We start from the raw sequence: 16,593 nt of genomic DNA on the forward strand, positions 1-16,593 counted from the left end.
ATGAGAAATAGGTTGTATGTCAGGAACAGAGTGCTCCAAGTAAGGTATTTTATTTAAATGCTACTGTGAAGCGTATCAAGCCAAATTAAAATGTTAGGCATAAAATTCTTCTGTTCATCTTTGCAGCTATCCTGACTGAAGGTTAAGAAGACTGAATGTGGTGGGTTTGTTCCAAAACCAGCTCCATTTGCCTACCTAGAAGTGGGACAACAACCTTATTTCAAATTTGCAAATTCGCCTCTAGTGTTACAGCCGGCAATTACATTATTAACAGGTAGCAGTATGTATCTCAGGTGCTCAGCATCTCTTCCATACCCAGGAGAGACCATGCCATCCCCTTATTAAAGGTCTTGTTTACAGACAGGGAAACTGAGTCAAAGAGCAATGATCCAAGACCTCAGAAAACAGTGGCAGACCATCCAGAGCCCCCAGCTAGACCCAGCAGACCTAATAACTTCTCCAGCTATTACAAGCAGGAAGAAAGGGCAGGAGTGCTCATAGGGCATAATTGGAAACAGATGAATCACTGGAAATCTTCTTGTCCATTCAGTGGGCTTCAGCTGAGGATTTGAGATATTGTGACCCAAATTATTTAAGGTGTATTGCTGGGAGGAAGGAATGAGGCATGAAACTTGGAGAGCTTAGTTCCTGAGATTCCTCTTGGAAGCCAAGCTGTAAAGCTTTAGATGCACTTGAAGCAAAAAACCCCTTCCTTCCCTGCCTGCATCTGCCTGTGAAAAGGAAAAAGAAAGTGCAGCTGATTTGTGAATGCTTTCTTGCTAGCACTGTGGATTTGAAATCTCTGTCCTTGATTAAAGTGGGGAATGCAACTGCACAAGTCATTAATTATTACTGATAATCCAAAGTAGTGATGGAGCCAAATAAAAGCCTCCTGCCACTATGATCAGATTCTGGAAAAGAGACAGACCCGAGAGCCTCCAGCCTATTTGCTTTTCCCTTTTTTGTGCAAGATGTGTCTGAATTGCTAGGTCTCCAAACCCTGCGTGTACTCAGGGTACCTGATGTCTACAGGTACAGATCAAGAGATATGAACTTTATCTACACAGATGGCAAAAAGCAGCTTACAATTCCTTTAACATGTGACCAGTCCCAATTATGGCTTCTTCCACATGACATCAGTATGCGATGGAGGATCTCACTTTTTTTTTTGCCAGAGGCGAATGAATACATTATCCAGCAGTGAGGCGTGGGGCAAGCGGATGCGTAACTCTGGGGTGATTTGGATTCCACGCTCGCGCGGGGGTGTGAGCCAACCTCAGAAGTCATTTTCACTGATGCTGACACATAGGGCATCCCTCAGAGACCTGTCTATCAAACTGCAACATGCTTTGCAGAAAATTAGATTACTCATGCTACAATAAAGAAGGAGAAGATGACAATGATGAAAAAAAAAAAAAGGACTTCAAAATATAACAGCTATTTATTAAATGAATAAAATTTCTGACATTGGGAAGGTATCCTAGAGACTTTTTATTTATTTATTTTACCTCTTGCAACCCATTTCAAGGAGAGCTAGTTGGAAAGACCCTATTAATTTGACACTGCCTCTGGAAAAAACACTACTTCATCATGATTGTCACATTACTGTACTTGTGAAATATCATCTTAAATAGTCATTACAATTTTGCTGCTGGTCTTGCTGCAGTCAGCAGCAGCAGGATTTCCTTTGGCTTTGGTAAGAGCAGGATCAGGCCCTCTCTCTCCCTCTCTGTCTCTCTGAATTGCAAATGGATTGTTCACGTGTCAGCTGGGTAACTAGGCAAAGTTCACCGTGCTCAGTTCAAAGCATGCAAGATGAAGCTCAGGGCATTTTACTCACAGTATTTGCCAAGTTCCTCAGGTCTACAAAAGTGTTAAAGTGGTTTAATACAAAATCCATAAGACAAACATTACGCAGCTATGTGTGAACCCCTGTCCAATAAAATCTATTTCTTTGGGAAAAAAATACAAAGTAGTAAAATATACTTAGTAAAGAAAAGAAAAGGCTATGTGAAGCTTAGTAAAATCCTATAAATCAGAATGCCGAACAGCTTCAGGAAGGGTGATTTAAAATAAATCTGCAGAAGAACACACACACAATCCATAGCTGGAAACGGAGCTGGACAAGTGCCGAGGTTAGAACATCTCAGACAGCACTGCAGGACTGGTTTTACAATACCAGATAATGGAAAGGTCTGGCCAAATGCTGATTTTTCTTCTCTAGTAATAACAAATCTGTGCTGGGGGCTTCTGCAGTATTTGCTCCTTGAGCTATTCCCCAGGAATGCTATTTGGGAGGGCTAATTGAGATTTTTAACTCCACCTGCCCTGAATCTCCTTATAATATCACTGCTTATAGCTGCAAGTTCTATTTTACTTATCGTTACCATTTTTTAAGGAGCCGGTCGTATATTGGCTTGATTTGCAGAGCAGCTCCAGCCATTTCCCATGGGGTTTACCTTCCTGTCTTGTGTCTCCCTTCAAAATATTTCTTCCCAGGGGTAAGCTCTGGGTCCCATCCAAACCAGAAGAGGAGTACCCAAGCTCTTCTGGGGTCCTGCATCTTGCACAGCCTCAGAGCAGCTCGTGGCCTGCTGACCAGAGCAAAGGACAGATGCCAGTTTGCCTTTCCCGGCTCGCTCTCCCACTGTGTGACACTGCAAGGTGCAGTACCAGCCCAGCTCCACCTTTAAGCCTGCCGTGTAGGTTTTTGGGGTTTGGCTTCTTAATACAGACATGCGACTTCTACATGACCACACATAGTGGAAGTACGCAGAATTACAGGTCTCTCAAATTGTCAGAAGCAAATATGATCAGATCTGGTTCTTGATCTCATTACTGTCTAAAAGATTTGTCTGGCATTTTTAAATGCCATGATTTATGTTCTTCACCTTAACACAGCCCTTGGTAGTGTAAACCCAGTAACTCCATTATTCTCCGGGGCAACTCTAAAGTATCCGATTGGAAAATTTTCACAACACTGTGTCTATATGAAAATATTAACATGGATTAAGACAAGTTAATAGATTTTAAACCAGGCTATAGCATGAGAACCAGTGAGAATAAATCAAGTAACTTTGCCTAACTACAGAAAGTATTTGTAAAGCCCTGTAAGGTTTCCATTTCCTAAAGCCACCTGCCATCTCGAATGTCCCTAATCAGTCACAGATGCTGGATACCAACCTGCTAACCCTATGGCTTTGAGAGAAAATATTGCACTTTGTAAACTCATTCTTGGGTATTTCCTTAATTTTTCTTAAACTAAACTTTCATCCCTTATTTTTCACTTAAATATAATGAGTTAAATCAAATCTGACATTTTGCCCTGCTTACCCTTACAGTTCTGTTTAGCTGTTTTCCTACCTACTTCTTGAAAAGTCTGAAGACCTTAGTGTTTTGCTTTTTTATTCAATCATTAGGGTATTTTTTTCTACTCCACATCTCATGATCGCCCTCCTGGTGTTGAGCAATCCTATTAAATGCAGAGTTTTGACTATTTATTCCATTGCCAATGGAAAATGAATGTTTTTCTGTTCTTAACTTATGTCTGTCTCCATGCTGAAGATGTACCAAACACTGAGCTTTTCTGAAGCACCGTGGAAACATTTCTTAACACCCAAACACAATGTTAAAAAAAAAACCCCACACCAAAACCCCCCATACTCCTGAAGAAATAAGAGCCATTTTAAAGGCCTCATCCAGCACCCACTGGAATCAAAATAAAGAATTTCACAGATTAAAGAAGGTACCAAGACAGACTCTGGTGCCAAAGACCGTTAGATGCTGCTCAGCTACATTAGTACTCAGGCAGAACCGGGGTTTGGCTTGGCTCGGGAAAGAGCCATTATTTCACTTTAGCTCATGAAGACAGACTGGGAGTGGGAGTTGTAATGGAGGTAGGAAGCAGACTGGATTTTATTAGTCTTCCATCATCTTTAAGAGATCCCTAACCAGATCAGGTTTCAGCCTCTCCCTCCACTCTTGTGTCAACCTTTGGTTCTGTTTTTGCTGGAGGATAAGTTTCATTATATTAATAAGCAGCACAAGTGGTTCCAATTGTGGAAGAACCACTCTGAGCTGTCAGAAATGATCAGAGGAGAAGTTTCAGCCTTTCCATGATCACAGCCTCCTCTTCTGGTGCCTCAACTCAGCACTTCCCCAGCGCACCTCACATTTTAGCAGCCATGAAAATAATAAAAGGTATGTTTACATTTTCAGTGAGGCTAGGTTATTTTAAGAAACCTTTATTCTCTGATCATGGTAGTACATCTATGCTCAGAAACCAGATGCTAATGGAATAATTTGGGCGAACATCCAATCTACTGGCTGGGAGACTAGATCTAGGCATGCACTTTAAGGAAACTACACATCTTCAATCTACTGCAGTCACATTTCAAACACAAACATCTTTAATTACACCACTAAACCAGTAAGTTTGCATTTCTTATTACTAATAAAGAAGCAGAAAAACTCACAACAAAACACTCCGAAACCTGAGACTGTTAGATCCCTATCTTAGAGGGATCCATTAGTGTTTACCAGCAATAATGCTCAGCACGTCTTCCTCACAGCATCCCCCCGAAGGAATGGGGTTAGGTAGACACAGCAATTTAAAGAATCCCTACAAGGGTGCAAATATTACCAAGATTAATTTTCCAGATAGAAAAATGAAACACAGAAAGTTTCAATTCATCTGAGTTCAACAAATGGCCAGTAGAGAGTATGGTCTGATGCGCAGCCCTGTGCTTCAGTCACTAACAGAGCGACGGGCACCCCTGGGACAGCAGATGGCAGTCCTCGTGGTACGCCGCTGAAGCTGCTCGGGCTTTGTGCAGGAACATGTTTACACAGCATCCATCCCCCAGGCTGCAGGACGAGGGTTTGGGTTCATGGATTTACCATGGAATGACTGAGGATCTTGCTTCCCCCAACAGATTCCCCCACTGCTCTGTGGAGGAACTGAGTGAAGTTTAGTTTTCAAATTAGACTCACCCGGGACTAGTCACTGAAATGTCATCTGTATGACTGGAACAAAAAAAAAGAGGGGAGAAATGTAAAAGGAATCTTTGTAGCCAGGACGACCTGACTCTCCCACAGTAGGAGACACAGGAATACCGTTTCATGTCATGGAGATGTAGTTAAATGCAGACTGCCTATCCTTGTTCTCAGAATTTGAGAGGTGTGGTTTATGCATGTGGACAAGCCATCGTTCCTCCCTTTGATCTATCACTTGATGTAGAAGAAGGCTTTTATGTGTTAGTCCCATATAATGGATAATTTAGTCTGAAACCATTATGAAAAGTATAACACTTTGGGTACATATGCTTCAATTATTCTTGAAAGTACAGGGAAATATTTTATGACATTCACATATATTTGAAGTAAAAAAAAAAAAAAATCAAAACAAACCCAGAATTTTTGTTTACCATCCAAACAATTTTTTGCTCCTGAGGCAAGTTTACATGTATTGTAAAAGAACTCTGCCATTTTATGAAATATTTTTTAAGGTAGAATATATACTTGAATGTTTATATATATATTTGAATGTTTAATAGGAAAAATGTCAGAGTCATCATTCATTAAAATTACCAGTGGTACATACTGCTCTTTAGCCGCATGTATTTATTCCCTTTATGAATAAAACTACTTAACACAAAGAGCAATAAATAGAGTTAAATTCTCCTTGTTCAAGTGCACTTAGAGCTGAACTTTCAAATTAATCCCATCACCCTTTTACAAACAGAGCTGCCCAGAGGAAGGCCTGACAGTTCCCTATAAAACCACGAACTGCCGATACGACATCAGTCACCCTGACAGTGAGCAGGGCTGGAGTATCCCCTTGTCCCATAGGAGTGTTTGTGCTAGGAGAGCATTCTAAGAAGGGTTCTTTGCAAGAGGAGGGTTTCCTTGTTTGTTTTCTTCCCCAAACGTGCTCCCCGTGACAGATCTGAGAGATGGCGACAGCTGGACACCAGAGGTGAATACTGACAGCAGTGTCACTGATGGCCTCCTGCAGGTCACTGTGCCTTTGTGCCTCAGTTTCCCTAATCTAAATTAAGCATCCTAATATAAGAGATTGTTTTTTCAATCAGGAAAATTATCTTGGCATTTAATTGGATATCTTTTATTTTCTTCTACTGAATAAAAGGATCCTCCCATAGTTAAAAGAAAGGATCAACCCCATTTCACATATCAGAGAAAGTGTTTGGGTGGGAGATGTCGCCCTGTAAGACCTCTGAACCCATCCTCTAAACACAGGGCTGCAGGCATTGCTAATTCAAATCGTTCAACTACCGGCAGAACATGTTTACCTCGGAGGCGTTCCGAGCTTCACCAGACAGCAGGGGACATACAAAGAGATGTCCTGCTGGCCATTCCCTCCCTGCCCACTCATCTCCCCTGATGTCCTGCAGGAGGTGGGACCCTGGTACCCCCATGGCTGCGACCGGTGCCTCCCCGAGCGACACAGGTGGAAGCCATGCCCGCAGATCCTGGCTTCTAGCACCTGATCCCCCAAAGGGGACTGGAAGAGGTGGACAGGCCTGCCTGCCCCGGCCACCCGCACCCACCTCACAGCCAAACCCACCGGAACAGCTCAACGCCAGCCGTTACTGCAGCGTCCCCGAGGCCTGCCCGCATTCGGCGCAGCGCACAAGCAAGCCCTTCCCCACGCGACACCTGCACTGAGCCCCGGCGGCAGTGCCCGGGCTCCGCTCGCTGACCCAGCCTGTACTGCAACCCATCCGCCAACTTACCCAAGATGAAAGGCGTCAAATGACAGCATACAGAGTGCTGGGAGCTGGCGGCAGAGGTTTCTTCTGCAGACATCTTGCTGGTTGTTTTAAGGTCTTCTGCCTCTAAGTGGCACCATGCTGAGTGATTGAACACTCGCTAGAATCTGTTCTACCTTTTATTGTAATGATTTCTTACAGAGCTCTCACTTTCCAAACTCTGAACTTTCGAGAGTACTGCCTGGATGTCAGAGCCCTCTCGTCAGAAACACCAGAGCCTTCTGGAGTGATGGTCCCCACTACTACAAAATCCCTTTGGAGAGCCACAGCTCTTAAACCGTCACTGGGAAAGTCTGAACTTTAGAGAAGGCTGTCACATCCCTGGGATTTGTAATGAGAGGTATTCAAAATACAGCCAGGCAGAGCTCTCGCTGGTGTAAATTGCCGGAGGGTTACACTGAATCATACCTGTGCGCGACCTGGCTCATCGTTTTGCATTTGCTTAAAGTAATTGGGCCCAGACTGTCTCGTATGCAACTTCTGCTCAGAAAGCAGGAAACCCTTTGAGAGGAGGATAGAGGGTGTCCCGGAATGGATGGGTCTGGTCTACACACACCCACACCCCCCCCCCACTAGGCTGGGAGTCCTGAAACTGCCGAAGCAAACTGTACTCCTCAAACTAGCCATCCAGCACAAGAAATGTTGTACTTTTTAAACCAGAAGGAAGTAATCTCCTCTCAGTGCCGTAATGGGCTCATAATGCCAAAATATCCAGGTATTCAACCATCTACCATGAAATCTGCCTTTGCTTTACTACTTTATGACCCTTGCACACTTTGCAGAGTTCGAGGCTGTTTACTTCAAAATGCAATAAGGTTTTCCTACCCTACATAATAAAACAAAATCCACAGCCCAAACTCCTACAGCTCACAACAAAAACCAAGCTACGCAGCCCAGGAAAATTATTGACACTTTAAGAGGAAAAAAGTACACCAAGAGGAAAGTTCTGTATTTGAGGGAAGGTTGTCAGGATAGTAATATAGTATGGTGAGTAGTGAAGACTGGGAGATTTATGTGCCAATTCTGTGTACGATTTATTTAGATTAATTGCTCTGTATCAATCTGTAAAAATCTAATAAATATAACTCCCTATACAAAGGGTTGCGCCAATCCAAATGTTACAGTGGACAGTTTTGGCAGAAAGTCAGGATGTGCATTAAAAACACACTTTTTGAGAAGTCTAATAAATAAAGCTCTGAAATATAGTTTCCTACTGAGAAAGGCATTTTAAATCATTTTGATAAAGAACTTAAATTAGGCCTTAAAAGGAGAGGGAAGCTAGACCCCTGTAACTAATTATTTATAGGTATTTTGAATATAAGAGTCCAAGAAAGCCGTCCTCCATCCCCCATTCTCTGCCACAATAAGCGGGAAAGAAACAGCCATTCCCCTGCCCCGGCCCCCCCCCTGCAACCAAATTAGAAATCTGAAGTGTTAGAAAGGGGAGGAGAGAAACAGAATTAAAATGGGCAACAGGCACCTAACAAGGAACTTCAGAAGTCCTGAAAAAAACCTGCACATTTTCTACCAAAATAAGTGCTGTGAGCAGGGGACAGCCCTTCAGCTCTCCTCCCCATTACTCAAGACAACTGGGCTGTTAACTCACTGGAGTCCCCTGAAGAGGGAATATACTGTTACTTCTCAAACACCACCGGGAATGTTTTTAGAAGTGAATAAACATCTGAATAGCCCTAGTCTTTCTGAAAGTCAAAGCAATTAAGAGACTGCACAGAAGTCGAAATTGCCGGGGACTTAAGCTTCTAAGTCACTTAGGTGCTTCTGAATATGTTATCCTGAAAGCATGGCTGACATTTTGCATGTGTGCAGCCACCCATAGGCCCTGCCTTTGAGGATTTATGGTTTGGAGACCTGCTACCACTCGCAGCAAAAGCAGTGGGGTTAAAGAAGTGTTGATGTGGGAGGGTCTGCGGCTCCTCAGCAGTAGTGCTGGACCTCCCACCAAAAGCACAGCAGCTCAGGTCCAGTTCACAAGGCAGGAGGCTCTGCGTGGGAAGGCTGAGGAATGAGACTAATATGCTGAAGAGCACAGTGCGTGTGCTGGAGAGGTTTCTGCCATTGTGGTTGTACCCATCAGGCTTCTTACCGAAGCTACTGAGTTATTAATCTCTGATGGACACACAGAATTTCCCTCCTCGTTCCCAGCACACTGCTTCACCTTGTACTGCCTTCTTCCACCAAGCGTGGGCATCTCTCCAGACTTTGCACAAGGAGCCATTCATTCTCCTCTGCTCCATCAGGAGTTTTTCCTTCTGAACTCAAGTTCCTCCCTCTCTTCAAACGTGACCTTCAGACCTGCTTTTTCATTGCAGTGTCAGTGAGGTATACTACAGCAAGGGCCACCACTGCACCTGCAGAACCAGGAGGTCACTAACAGGTGGCACTTCGCTAAAGAAGGGAAATAACACAAGCCTTAGAAAATTAAGAGTGAGGCACTTAAAATCTAGAGTTTAACAGAGTGTGTTTGAGCCCACATTTGGCCTGGCTGTGTGGCCATAACTTCATGGGACACAAGAGCACACCTTTCATTGATGGGGGCCAGTCACATGCCAAAGTCTTTTAGTGCTCTCCAAGACCCACTTCCACGCCAGACGAGACTGTCCAGACTTCCAGACCCCTCTGGCAGCTTGTAGCCCGGATGGATGCACTGCCAGAATTTGCAGGCATCTCCTCTAAGGTCAGAAACAGCAGAAGAGCTGAACCACACAGCACTGGAGCCCAGTTTTTATCTTTCAAGCTGACACAGAAATATGCGGCCAGGTTTTCGAAAGAACTCAACAGCTTGTGGGCTTTGTTGAACGTCTGCCTGTAAACACAACAGTGGGAACTGCAGGATGCAGCTCTGAAAATCTGTCCCAGGCTGGGAGGACTCAAAAACCAGGCCATGAGCTCCTCTGAAAAGGGTGTCCTATATGATCATGTGAGCAAGAGAGGCACCCAGTTCAAAGTGGGTTTCAGATTTTTCCCAACCCACCAAAATAAAAGTTCCTGGACAGAATGAAAGCCCCAAAAATAAGAAAGAAAGAAAAAAAAAAAAAGCGGAAATTTGAATTTAAATTGAAACTTAAGCATTAAAAAAATTACAAAAACATTTGTTGCTGTCATGAAAACTTAAACTCAGGCTTCTGACATTTTAAACTTAATAACCAAAAACATCAGCCATAATGATTTCTCCATGCAATTCAGCATTAATATTCAGACAAATGCCAGGGGCTGTCACTTCCTATATTAGGGCAATCCATATTCGTTTGCATAGAGAACACCTATGGATGTTGTTCTTCTGATGAACAAACTGTAATTTTTAAGCTGAAATGAAAGGAAGGAAAGAGGTAGAATAAGGCAGCTGAGTGTCTTTTGAAAAACATCAAAATGCATTTTCTTTTAAATGCCTGAAAAAGGATCTGATTATTTAGGGATCCTTTCCTCTTCACTTCATTACCATTATGTCGTCAGTGCTGGTTATCTAATTACTCGACTGGAGCTGGAAACTTCATTTTCATGCATTAAGGTGTAAGAGGACTAGCTTGTCTGGCTCAGTAGTTAGTACTTAAAGAACAGCTGTAAAGAGCAGAGTCAGGAAGACTAGAGCACAAGAGGAAATCCTCAGTAGAATTCAAGTGCTTTACGTCTGTCATAAACACACTTCCAGATCAAATTAAAGGAATTTCTTTTAACTCTATTCACAGTCTCCAAATATTCTGCTCACCAAGGTGCCTGAGATCTTAGTCATTCTAAGAAATGAATCATATTCCCCTTGTCATCTGGCGGTTCTCTGCTGACTGCTAATTCATGGTATATTGATTTTAAGACTCTGTTAACACATTATATTTTCATGTTAAGCCAGAAAGGCTTTTCTTGTTGAAAAATCATGCCCCATCCTCATTCCTTGCAATATTCAGTTTTGTTCCTCCTCTGTTATTTAGAATGATTGATCAACACAATTTAATCAACTTGAAACGGTTCAGTGAATTGTTCCACACTATTGTACCACCTACATTTTTTTCTACCAGTATTTAACACCACAACATGAATTCTGCATATTAAACTTGTGTATTTGCCTATGAATGCAAAATTTTAAAAGACCAAATAATAGCTGGGGTAACACATTGGCATCCAGTGGAATTGTATTACAGAGATCTGGGAAATCAACTGCTTATAGAAATAACTTGCCGTCTAGAAGGAAGAATTTTAAACAAAGATCATGAGAATGAAATTCAATTTTTAAATCATTAAAACTGATTTAAAACAGTTCAAGACTTAAAAACACCTGTGAAAATCTATGCTATTACAGCTGGTGATTAAAATCTGTAATGAATTAGATAATAGATATTTTGTTTGCTTCTTTTAAAATGTCATTAATAGTAAGGTCTCTCATTGGACTGGCACAAAACTGCTGTTGGCAAAAATCTAAGTACAAAACACAAAGGCTTCATGTTTCAGATGCCTATAAAACTTAATTCCCCTGAATAACACTACTAATTTGGGTCTACTTGTGCGCTTAAAGATTGTACATAAATATTTTTGGCACGTAGTGAGACCACAACTTTGCTTTTATTTTAATGTCTCTAACAGGCATAAGATCCTTGTCACTTCAAAATAAAATAGTTTCACTTAAACAGAAGTTATTTAAACATCCCGTAGCTTTGCAATTCTTTAAGAACTTCTCTATTCATGCCAAAATTTTCAAAAACAGGAACCAAAAGTATTTAATTTCACAAAAATGGGTATAGAAATGTATTCTTCCACACTATCCAAACTTCAATGAATTATTCTGCAAAAAGTATTTCAGTGGCTTTGTTTTCACTTGCAGGCAGACATTTGGTGTATCAGGTGCTGGCTGCAAATACAGTGCACGCAACTTCTCAGTTCTGTTTCTGAGTTACACTTTTCTTAGAGGAAATACATTTCATAAAGCTTACCTTTTAAGTATAGATGAACATTTTACACATGAAGTTTCGTATCAGCAAGAGTCAGAGGAGGAGTTGAAACCCTTTTCATCAGAAATTACTGAAACAAGCACCGAAGTGTTTAGGACTGAAAGAACCACAAGAAAGGATAAAGTCATTAGCACACAAATAAAAGGGTAATTTAAATTTAAACGTACAATTAAACAGTATATGCATATACTCATGTTTTAAAAATGCATCATATGTTAAATCTATACACTTAACCCACTCTGGTGGGGAAGAAACAATGCTGCAATGTAAAAGTGTAGTTTGTTATGTGCGGTACCGACATATGAAAGGCAGGTTTGGGTCCAGGAATGATAAAATGTCAAGTATGTCTGGGACTGAGATGAAGCTATACTAGAGCCCCCCCCGAATTATAGGTTTGGGGAAATTCTATTTCGTAACACAGGAGACTACACAGCAGATGCAAAATCCATTTGCATGGATTCATGAAGTATATAGAAGAAAAAAACAGCATTCATAATTTACCACTAATATGTAAAATCAAGAAATACTCAACATGAAAATTAAGGAAGCCAAGAAAATAAACCTACTTATATAGTCTATTATGTAAGTAACATAATACATAAAAATTCCAATTTAGTTTTTACCCAGTAATGTAAATGGTAACGTAAACGTACTATTCAGAGTAGTTTACTTAACAATTTTGGCTGAGAAATACGCTGATGGATAACCCACCCTTACCATTAAGCTGTAGTTTATTAAACATTTTGTATCTGAGAAGTGAATAGAGTGAAGAATTAAATTAGAGGATCACTTCACTGCTAAGGCTAACACTTCAGTCACTGCAAGATTTTGTCCATTCAACACACCTTACAAAGAACAGACCAAATTCTGCTTTCAATTACTGGGGTGCAGCTCTGACTGAAGTCAACAGATGTTGCACCTCAGTAACTGCTAGCAGGACGGCATCCTGAATAAAAGGCTGGGAGAAAAACTCTGATGAAAAATTTTTTGAAGGAAAACCTGATTTTTCAAATAAAGGAAAGTTTTGTGAACAGTGTGTTTCACAGAAAACAAAAATAATTTCATCAAATACTTTTCTTTGGAAAACTTGAAACAATTAGTTTTCTTTTTTTTTATAATGACAGGTCAGAATTTTTTCAGAGAAGTCCAATCATTTGACATGTCACTGGAACAAAGTTACCTACAGACTGAAAAGAGAAAGCCACAATTAGAGTGACAAGAAATGGAGATAGGAAGTTAAATGAGAAGATGGAAAGCTCGCATCCCTCAGAAAGCTTATTACAAATTCTCAGTTTAATATTTTAATTCTTTAGACAAAGTGGTCAAATCCATATAGGTACATGGCTTTCAGCACGGTGATATGCAAGTAGCTTATTGACAAGAATGGCGTGAAGCCTGGTCTGGGCATTCGTGTGGTGTGGGTTTGTTACAAGGTCGTCAACAAAACAGTGGCTGGCAGAAACACAGTGGTATTTCAGTTCTCATGCCCTGGGCAATGCACAGGAATAGGGCTCCAAAAAGGGAGGGAAATTGAGCCTCCATAAATTTAGCAATTTCCCAGGGTGTAAATCCAAGCAGGGGGTTCAGGAAGCAGAATGTGTGAAATGAGACAGGTGTCTGTCCCTGACCAAGGCAGCCTGGAAGGGTTTAGTGCATACCGTAAGTGTTGACTCGTCTTCAGAGAGCTGCTGGGAGAGAAGCAAGGATCATGAGAGAAAACCAGAGAAAAGCAGCTGCTTTGCTCAAAACAGTACAGAACCTCCTTGAAGGTCAGCTTGGTGCTTTGGACCATAAAGGAGAAACATGAGTGAGACTATGAACTTAACTTTCATGGGAAGTCTGGAGAGTCCCATGAAGTCAACAGGACTATTTTGAGGACGAAGAATCACTTGCATCAAATAAAAATTTTCGGATGCATCCATAAAGCATGCAAAATGTATCATGAAACGTGAGTCAGCATTGCAGTGATACAGACATTACTCATGTATATGCTAGACATCTCTGCTGTATGAACAAACCTAATCTTCTGTTCTTGGGAAAGATTATTGAAAAGAGAGCCCCTGTGGTTGAAAGTTGGGGCTAGACTTTGGCAGGTCAGCTCCTTTCCACCTGAGAGATCTGGAAAGTTATTTGGGATAGCAGCTGCTCCTCTGTGAGGAACTCCCATGTGGTCTCACCACTTGATCGACATCCGATGGTGCGATATGCTTTGCCCATTGCAGATGCTGTGTGAGGAGGCCAAGTGCCCGTGCTCGTGCTGGTTGATATGAGGAAGATGTGACATAGTCCTAGACCAAAAAGGACTCTTGATGCGCCAGGAAATGGTATGTTAAGATATTTAATAGCTGGACAGTGAATCAGGAGCGTTCCTCTGGAGGACTCCTTTTTATCAGTTCCATATGAAGATTTCTCAGAGAAAGGAACATTTTTGTTACTTCTATTCCTCTCGTATCCAAAAGCCTCAGAGAACACATCCCCTAATTTTTTAGGCATTGTGAAATATGCATAAGAAGAGTCGCCACTGCACAGACCTTTCCCGCTATTTTAAGGCAGGCTACTGAAGCATGGTGCTGAAGTGTGGGTTAGACAGACTGTGAAAGAGAGGGAGGAAGGGAAGGAGAAAGGTTAAATAGCAGTAGGAAACATGGCTAGAAAGGACTATTTGCACAACGGATGGTTCTGAGCCGTTAGATTATGCTGACAGTGTATTAATCATATGTTACAGCCATATGCACACACACTGATAAATTTATATTTGTCTGCCTACAAATGAACATTAGATGTAAATATATGTAAATTATTGACTATTTTGCATCATGTTAACAGGATAAATATTTTAAACATTTTAAATATTTTAAAGATAAAAATCTTTTCACATTACCCCATCAGAAGAAATTACAAAAACATGTATGTGGGAGATGAGCTTATGGCCTACACCAGCTCTAAAGATTAGGCTTGAAATCCCAGATTTTCCACAGGCACCTTCTGTACCTTAGCAAAAGCTTCCAATGAGTTAGGAGGATAGTTCCTAAGCCTTGGATTTAGAAAGTAATTTCATAAACAATTTACTTGCTCTTGAAAGACTGGATGTTCTTCAAGAAGGAAATCTTCAAGGTGCAGGAGCAGGCTGTCCCCATGTGCCAAAAGACAAGCCAGATTTTTCCCTGGGCTCAGCTCCCACACAGACCCATGACTGCAGGACTTCTGTGCACCCACCCGACGAACTGCAGCCCAGGCCAAGGATGAAGTGGTGCACTGGGCTGTGGATGTCGCTGGGCTCAGAGGGGTACTTCTACACAAATCAGAATTAAACATTAACAACTGAGCTTATTCCTTGCTTCATCTCTGTTTTGCTACAGGAATATCTTTGTTACAAAGTTTGCAGAAAAGGAGCAAAATACCCCCACCTCTAATAGCTAGATTTTTGAGTATGTGTGTGTTGTGATTGCCTTGCTCTGGGACTATCTTCTAAATTCTTAAAATATTCTTGTCTCTTCTTTCCAATAGTTTCCTTCCTTTTTTTCACTTTTGCCATATGCTGCCCTGATGACACTGTCTCCAGGAGGGAGTGTTTGGCCAATTTCCTTGACAGTGCTGAAATGTCCCTTTGCATCCACCTCTCCTGTCCTGTTGCTGCAACTCCTGCGCTGCTCACTATGGATGAATTCCTGCAGTGTTTCGTCTAACCACCTCTCATATCCCTTGTCGGAGGCTTGTGTGCTCAGCTTACATCCAGTCTCATCAGGATGTCTTTTTGATTTAAGCCCTTGTCTTCTCCCCGCTAGGCCTAATACCTCATCTGTTAGCCACTGCTGGTTTTTGCATTGTTTCTTTATCCCAGTCATATTGTGTGCTGTGTCTAGGCTGACATCTTCTCCCTCACACCGTGGCTCATTTGGTCCCTCTTTAGGCCTGGCATGCTGATAGCCCCTCAAACTGGCTGTAAACTTCTGCTCCGGAGCTGTCGCTGGTAGATCCTGGGAAAATCTATTGTACGGAAATAACTTTAGCACTGGGATTTGTTTTTCATTTGTTTGTTTCTGTGTATTTTTATGGGACAGAACATGTGACTATCAGAAGCCAGGAGACAGGTAAAGGAAGGGAAGTGATATTTGTAAGGAATTTGTTAGCATATGGTCAGAAGCAAGTCAACTTTGTTCAGAGGAAAGAGCATCTGTGGAATCGTCCTGTCACTGACTATAAGGCAAATGGATTCAGTCTCTGCCTCAACATGAAATGTATCTATCCTTCCTCTTATTTTGCTGTTCCCTCACCTCCTTCTCCCATTATACACCATAATCTTTATGAATAGTCTTCCTTTGCTTCCCTAGTAGCCAATTAAAAAAAAAAATACTACAACAGAAGCAGAATTGCCTGTGCATAACAGAGATGCATGAGACACAGCTAATGTGTCTGCACAAATACCGGCCTTGATCCTGCAAAGAAGCCTGCGTTAAAGTCAACGAAAGATTTGAGTGTATAAAGTTAAGTGTATGTGTCAGTCTTGGGCAGACTGAGACCTTGAAGCCTGCTCAGACATCATGACTGGGTACAGACGTAAACTTGACACTTGCAATGCTTCACTCAGATTTGACAAAATGTGATATTCAGGGGGTTGCTTTAAAAATAAACACAAATTCCCTATTAGTTTTATCACCCTTTCAAATAAGCTCAGAATATAGCTTTCTTGTTTGTGATACTTCCCTAGGAAAAAATGGCATAAATTAAAGCAGAAATTTTGAAAGAAACTTCATCTGTCTTTACTGTCACATTGAGCCTTCTGGACCAACAGACAGAATTATATGGATAGATTCAGAATGAAAGAAAGAATGAGCTAAAGAAAAATC

The 16,593-nt window shown here is 41.5% G+C and overlaps 1 long non-coding RNA gene across 1 annotated transcript in view; it reads left to right on the forward strand.

The window, feature by feature from the left end:
• Positions 1-1,447, forward strand: part of LOC119151015 — a 52,664-nt gene extending 51,217 nt beyond the window's left edge. The window contains exon 5 of the long non-coding RNA XR_005105274.1: positions 127-1,447. This is a non-coding gene — a long non-coding RNA (uncharacterized LOC119151015). The remainder of the gene's footprint in view (positions 1-126) is intronic.
• The last annotated feature ends 15,146 nt before the right edge of the window (positions 1,448-16,593 follow it).

This window comes from Falco rusticolus, chromosome 7 (assembly GCF_015220075.1).
Source record: "Falco rusticolus isolate bFalRus1 chromosome 7, bFalRus1.pri, whole genome shotgun sequence".
Lineage (NCBI taxonomy): Eukaryota > Metazoa > Chordata > Aves > Falconiformes > Falconidae > Falco > Falco rusticolus.